Source organism: Gekko japonicus, unplaced genomic scaffold (assembly GCF_001447785.1).
Source record: "Gekko japonicus isolate JY-2015 unplaced genomic scaffold, Gekko_japonicus_V1.1 scaffold4598, whole genome shotgun sequence".
Classification (NCBI taxonomy): Eukaryota; Metazoa; Chordata; class Lepidosauria; order Squamata; family Gekkonidae; genus Gekko; species Gekko japonicus.
Window position 1 is genome coordinate 13,198 of NW_015167683.1, and position 8,173 is coordinate 21,370.

The following is an 8,173-nucleotide window of genomic DNA, read 5'->3' on the forward strand; positions in this document are numbered from 1 at the left end:
TCTTCTTCTTCTTCTGGCACGCACAAGACGCCGGCCAGGAGCCTCCCGCTTCCGGCGAAGATAGACGTGGCAACCATATGGGTGAAAGATAAGCAGACAGGATTTAAATGCGAGTATTCAGATTTAGACAAGATATTTCTGGGAGCAGGAGACAAACTTATCCATAAATTCTATAATATCCTACTAGAACAAAAAATTCAAGATGAGGAAGTTAAATCCTCCATGATTTACTGGGCTAGAAATTTCGGACATACTGTAGAACTGGTTAAATGGGGGAAAATGTGGCAGAATATGAGAAGGCTGAAAGCAACTGCTATGAAGGAAAACCTGTTTAAAATGTTCTATCGCTGGCATCTAACACCAGCGGTACTAGCAAAACGTTATCCCAATGTATCAGACAAATGCTGGGAATGCAATGCAGAAAAAGGTACTTATTTCCATGCTTGGTGGACATGTATTTAAATTCAAAGATTTTGGAAAGGAATACACACTATCATTGTACAAATCCTTGGTAGACCTATTCCTCTCGCTCCTGAGATATTTCTGTTAAATATTATACCTGATACTTTTGAGAAAGAAGATGTACATTTGATTTGTCATTTGCTTACGGGAGCCAGGATGCTACTGGCAAAGTATTGGAAATGGGAAGATACACCATCTGACAAAGATTTTATAGTTAAAATGACAGAAATAGCAGAATTGGACAACTTGACAATGAAGCTTCAGGGAAAAGAAGATGATATTTTTGCTAATGCTTGGTCAAAATTCTATAAATGGCTAGAGAAAAACGTGTAGAAGTGTAAATAGATCGATTTCATTTTGATTCAATGTTTGCCCAGGGCAAACATATAATTTTGATTGTAAATGAATCCAATGTTTATGTTGTTGTGTCACTATGCTAATAAAGAAGAATATTAAAAAACCACAGTCAGTGAATATGTGTTTATGAAATCTAAGACCAAAGAGATATCAACTAAATGGACATTAGTAGCATTATACAGGTGTGGTTTGTTTTGGTCTATTTTTGAAGACGACAATGACGAAGAAGAAGAAGAAAAAGAAGAAGAGGAGGAGGAGGAGGAGGAGGAGATTGGATTTATACCCTGCCCTTCACTACTCAAAGAAGTCTCAGAGTGCCTTACAATCTCCTTTCCCTTCCCCTCCCCGCAACAGACACCCTGTGAGGTAGGTGGACTGAGAGAGCTCTGAGAGAACTGCCCTTGAGAGAACAGCTCTGAAAGAACTTATGACTGACCCAAGGTCATGCCAGCAGCTGCATGTGGAAGGGTGGGGAATCAAACCCGGTTATCTTAGATTAGATTTCGCGCTCCTAACCACTACACCACTACACCAACGTGGCTCTCAATAAGAAGCCAATGGGTGCTTTCACACAGACTAAATAACGCCCTTTCACTCCACTGTCAATGCACTTTGCAACTGGACTTTATTGTGTGAAACGGTGAGATCCACTTGCCAATGGTCGCGAAAGTGGATGCATTATTTAGCACGTGTGAAAGCACCCCATTATGTCTTGCACCTTTGAGAACAGATCCTCCACATGAAAAATATTGACTGCTGGCAGATTTCAGCTCAGAAAGCCAATGGGTGCTTTCACACACACTAAATAACGCCCTTTCACTCCACTGTCAATGCACTTTGCAACTGGACTTTATTGTGTGAAACGGCGAGATCCACTTGCCAATGGTCGCTGAAGTGGATTGCATTATTTAGCATGTGTGAAAGCACCCCATTATCTCTTGCACCTTTGAGAACAGATCCTCCGCATGAAACATATTGACTGCTGGCAGATTTCAGCTCAGATATACCCTCTACTTCTTCAGAGAATCAGAGGCCTCAACGTTCTCTTGACTAAAACTGTACAACAGAAGCCTCCGTCGACATTATGTCAAAGGGCAATCCCTCACCAGAAACATTCCATTAAATTACTAACATCTTCTGTTGCAATTAGCTTTGGAGTTAATATAATTCTGTTCTGTAATGAATGTCCAGTATTGTGAGACTAACATTGCAGTCCTAAGCAGGGTTACTCCCTTCTAAATCCACTGCAGTCAATGGCTTTAGAAGGGTGTAGCTCTGTTTACGATCGTGCTGTAAATGCCGTAATTCCATCTGATCTCTTTCTGCAGTCTATTTATCTTGAATAATTAGAATGATTTATAAGGTCAGTCCAATGACTTAGGGGATTAAGTCAATCATCTTGCAAGAGAAGAGGCTCAGCGGCTCTCAAACTCACCTACCTCACGGAACCAAAGCAAAACCAACATCTCAAGTCATGGGCAATTTACAATAACGCAAGTCCAGCACGGAAAACAAATGCCGCAACTCTTGGAAATGGGCTAAGAGGCCCATAGCTTGGAGTTTGTGGCTTGTGGGGCAAAAATCTTTCTGGCAGGGCTGCCATTATTTGCCATAATGACCGGGGGAGTAGCGTGCACACTTCTCCCTCCCCTCCTGCTAGATTTAAAGGGCCCTTCAGTTGATTGGCAGGGAGCATGTCACCTGACAATCAGCTGGAGGGCCCTTTAAATCTTGCAAGATGGAGGGAGAGGAGAACTCACCAAAACTTCTTCTCAAGAGCATTTAGAGGATCCCTTTAACTGCTATTGGGAAGAATTGGGGGCCCTTTAAGGAAGTGGACTGGCCTTTTAAGGAAGGGGCGGAGCCCCCAATAGCCCCACCTAGCTATGAGCCAGGTGGCCAATCAGAAGCCTGGCTGGCAAAAGCTCCACCTGACCCCGCCCACTTTCTAATATTATTCAGCGGGCCCCGGGAAAGGTGTTGGTGGGTGCCATGGCCCATGGCACCATACTGGGGACCCTGTCCTAGGTAATGTCATTTTAAAGCCATTACATTAGCGGAAGTGCATTGTTAAAGCTGTGGTGTGCTCTTGTGGGGGGGGGAACCCTCCATTATATCTAAAGAGCAATTTCAGCTCCCACAAGTGATCGTACTAGGATTAGAACGTCAGCCTGCATGTTTAAAATTTAATAATGTAGCTACAGGATAGCACTTCCAAGTGGGAAACAGTAAGCCCTCACAACTGCGCAAGAACTGAGATATGTCCAGTGCTAGCACATAAGCAAGGATCCTTGTGTTTTTCGGAACACCAAAAACTGTTCCAAATGAAACTTTTGAGCATCTCCTGCCATTTTGTAATACGGGCGTTGGGTATGTATATTGGTAAAGTTTCTGAATAAAAACAGAAATTTGGGGAAGATAAAGGACTTGGACCAGACTTAGTCTATCCACCCATGAAAGTAATAACTTATTCTACTGTTGTAACGTAGAAGCTACTGACTTTTCTAGCACCAAATGATTAACTTTCAAAAGGTCTTGCAGGTTCGAAGGAATATATACTCCTAAATGTCGCCAAGTGCTGGTGGATGGTACCTCGTGCCGGTAGATGTATTCACTCTCTAATATTCTTAAAGATGTTATTAACTTTGATAAACTTTTGTGTATCTTTAGTGGGCTATGGCTTTGTAGTTGTTGTTGCAGCTATAATTGTTTATTACTGTACTCACTTGGTTGGCAAAGAATAAAGGCTCTATAATAATTTTTTTTTTAAAGAATACCGAAAGCTGGAGATTAACTCCGTTGTCCTTTCATTGGATACATACTGCTATCATCCAGTCATATGCTCTGAATAACATTGGGTGGCTCTCTTAAGACCTGTTCACGCATTATGTTTGCCACTAAAAATAAGCCACAGCTCTGGGAAGGGAGCAACCTGCATTAGGGCCATGGAATACATTCTTTCACCTTGCATCTAGAAAGGAGCCATTATAAAGCAAAGATGTCCACATTCATAAGCAACATTTAATCATGGTTAATATAACCAACTTCAAACCATGGCTTCAGACTCTGGTTTGATACACCCCAAATACTCTGTAACAGAGCAGCCAACATTTTGACAGACTATTACAGTCCGTTTAATTAAACCACAATTTTGCATACTGTATGAACCATCTCCCCACCACCACCACCACCTTTTGAGACTGGAAGTGTTCTTTGGAATAGGTTCAAATGTCTATACACTGGAGACCAAAGCACTTGCTCCATTGTGTAACATGACTGAGAAAATGTACCGACCAGAGAGGGAGGGAGGGAGAGGGAGAGAGAGAGGAAAGTGTCCTGATAGGAACATTAAAATTTTAAAATATTTTGTTAGAAGCTCTTCGAAGTCAACATCACATTCTTCTCTCTTGACCTTACCCCACAAGAACCCCATTTTGGTTTCAGATGGGACCATAGTTCCACCAGAAGAACTCGACTGGAACCAATTGTTCTATTAAATAAATTCTTGCTTTCTCTCTCTTTCTCCCCCCCCCCCAAGAACGATGGCTTCAGGCACCAGGCATGAGAAAATGAGAGAAAAAAAGAATGGAATGAGGAGGAGGGAGAAGAACCGCTTCTTGCTCCGTCTGTAGCAAATCTAGGTCAGACATTCTGAAAGAAGTGTTAGCAAATGGGCTGTAATCAAGTTGAAAGACAAGTGAATATTCTTCCTCGAAGGTGGGGAGGGGGAAAAAAATAATAAAGAAGCCAAGATGAAGGGAAAATTGCTCAGCTGCCTGAATACCAATACTCTTGAGGGTGTTTAAAAAAAAACAGACAGAAAGGGAAAGTATCTACCTGTGTTATAATATGAGGCCCTCTGTGTAGCACATTCTCTGCTGCACTATAGTCATTGTAGTTTGAACAAAGGTTCCAAAAACAAGGTGTCTTAGGTTTATCTTTCCAGATCCGTGTATAACCAGATAATCCAAACAGGAGTTCTTCAGCTTTGAAACTAAAGCATACAGTTGCTAACTTCTGCATTTCTGGAATCAGTATAGAAATAGAAATGGAGCAGGTGCGGGAGGAACTGAGGCTGAATCTCGTAAGATCAGAGGTGGAGCCAGAGCAGAACTGAGATGCTTAGGGAGTAGGGAGTGAAAACTGGATGGAACCTAGAGGGACAGGTGCGGACAAAGAGCTAGTTGAGCGTGGGGCAGAGCTGGGAGAAATCTTGTTGGTTATTGCTGAAACATGAGGCTTTCCTGCACTCTCATTTCCCTCACTTGTATGCTCCTGCTTCTTCGGGGGAGGGGGGTGTCTGTTTCTCGTGGATTTTGCTCTTTCTAGTGGTCAATTTGCTATTACATCTGTTTATGTCTGGCTGAATCTCCCTGTAGATTTAAACTGCTGGATTTTATGCCGGATATCACCCAGTGTAATATCAAACTGACCTCTAGAGGGAGTGTGCCAAACAGGGAAACGTGTGCTGAACAGGAAAAAAAACTGGAGAAATAGGAATTTACAAGTGAGGAAAATGAAAATATAGAAAAGGCCATTGATGAATCTAAAGTTTACTGCGGTTTTTTGTTTTTGTTTTCCATGCTGGTTACCTAACAGAACACAATTTTACTGGTCAGATGAGCAAAACGGCTAGCTGAGAGTGCTCTTAATGTAACCACTATGTTCTATTTCTCTGGGTGCTACTTAAAGATCCACTCTTCTGATTAGGATATCATACACGCATACGGTTGCCATCTCCGGGCTAGGAATTTCCTGGAGATTTGGGGGATGGTGCCTGGGGAAGGCAGGGTTTGGGGGCAGGACCTCAGCATGGTATAATACCACAGTGTCTGCCCTCCAAAGCAGCTAGGGCTACCAGCCTCCAGGCTACAGAAATCAGTCCACCTGGAGAAAATGGCTGCTTTGGAGCGTGGACTCTATGGCATTATACCCTGCTGGGGTCCCTCCCCTCTTCAAGTACCCCCCTCCTCAGGCTCCACCCCCAAAATCTCCAGGTATTTTCCAATATGGGGCTGGCAACCCTTAAAGTAGCCATTTTCTCCTGGGGAACTGATCTCTGTGGTCTGGAGATCAGTTGTAATTCCAGATCTCCAGGCCCCACCTGGAGGATGGCAACCCTGTAATCTGCACTTTTTTTAGTGCTTTGTACTATGGTTTCCAAAAACTTGTGGAATCAGCCTGGACGTCTATGCACCCAAAGCCCTCCAATTCCCCTTGGGGTGGGGTGTCCCAGACTTCTATTTGCCGTTAGTTTGGTGTACTGGTTAGGAGCGCAGACTATAATCTGGGAGAACCAGGTTTGATTCCCCACTCCCCCACATGCAGCTGCTGGTGTGACCGTGGGTCAGTTACAAGTTCTTTCAGAGCTGTTCTCTCGAGAGCAGTCCTCGAAAGAGCTCTCTCAGACCGATTTCGCACAAGATCTGCGCCGTGGTCGTGCCTCCCTTTGCCCCGCTTCTATTGGTCAATTTCCCACTCGAAGCCACACGACCGCATTTTGACCCGCGGCTTCGCCCGATTTTCCCTGCGTTTTTGTGATCCTCAAAAAACAGGATCATGAAACTGCAGGGAAAATTGGGCAAAGCCGCCGGTCAAAATGCAGCCGCGTGGCTTCGAGTGAAGAGAAGAAGAAGAAGAGGAGATTGGATTTATACCCTGCCCTTCACTACCCAAAGGTGTCTCAAAGCGGCTTACAAACTCCTTTCCCTTCCCCTCCCCACAACAGACACCCTGTGAGGTAGGTGGGGCTGAGAGAGCTCTTGACAGAAACTGCTCTTTCTCAAGAACAGCTGTGCCAGAGTTATGGCTTGTCCCAGGTCATCCAGCCAGGTGCAAGTGGAAGAGTGGGGAGTCAAACCCGGTTCTCCCAGATTAGAGTCCGCGCACTTAACCACTACACCAAACTGGCTCTCCCATTTCCCATAAGTGGGAAATTGACCAATAGAAGTGGGGCAAAGGGAGGCGCAACCTGGCACAGCTCTTGTGTGAAATCGGTCTCAGCCTCACCTACCTCTGTTGTGGGGAGGGGAGGGGAAGGGAAAGGAGATTGTAAACCACTCTGAGACTCCTTTAGGTAGTAAATCAAATCTCTTCTTCTGTCTGGGAATTCAGAATTCTGCTCAGATTGGAGTTATGGCTCATTAACACCTTGACCCTGTTCGGCAAGTTACTTTCCATGCATTCAAACAATACAGTACAGTGCCACAGGCAATGGGCAACAGTTCATGCATGTATGTTCTCAGACAGTTATGGCTCATTAACAGCTTGACCCTGTTCGGCAGGTTACTTTCCATGCATTCAGTGCCACAGGCAATGAGCAACAGTTCATGCATGTATGTTCTCAGACAGCCTGCTAAGAATCCGACTTATTCTCCCCCCTAAGACCTAACGTTGCTGCATGCCGCTCCACAGCCAAGTGTTTAAATAAAGAGTGTACAAATCAGACAGTCAATTATTTATAAATGTGGTGTGGGTTTTTTTTAAAAAAAGTCTTATTGCCTGTGTTCATCTAACTTGGAAGGCCCTTTTATAAAGGGTAGAGAATCGTAAGCTCTACCTCTGTTGTATGGTATGTATTATCTGTTTGTTGTGTGCATTATCCTACTCTCGCCATTTTGTTTCGATCCTTACACCATTTCCTGCAATGTTTAATACTCTATGCTTTGTTTTCGTCCGCTGGAACCCTGGTCCTCGTATTCATTTATTTATATTTATTTACTTAAAACATCTTTAGCCACTTTTCAGCCTTGCAGAACTCTAGGGGGCTTACAATGTAAATAAAAAAACAAACGTAAGGGACCACAATTGAAAATCTAAATTAGTTCATCAAATGCAATCCTACATAAGTCTTCAGCCGCCTTCTAAAGAATGAAAAGGCCCAGGTGCACCTCCCTGGGGCTGCCACTGAAAAGGCCCTCTCTCATGTGCCAACATTGCTTATTAGACGCTCATCCTATGGATTGCCTTGACTTACACTGTGTGTAAGAAACATGCACACTTGTCAATAACATGGACACATTTATATTATTATTACGTTTCTCACTGAAACACAAGGTGGACGACACAGAAATCGCAGCTGCCCAGAAACGGTATGGTCACCCTTCAAGCACTCTCACTGCAAAAGTTTTCAGCAATCCTACTCTTAACAGTTTCGTATCAAGTTTGGATTTGCTGAAGTGCTGGATTTGCTGAAGCTTTAAAGATGTACACTACTGTGCCTTTCATTTGTTTCCTTCTGGTTATGTTATTATATTCTGGTTATATTATTTGTTGCTGTTCTCCCACACATTTATACAGATGATAGATAGATTAGATGATGGATAGATAGGTAGATAGGTAGATAGGTAGATAG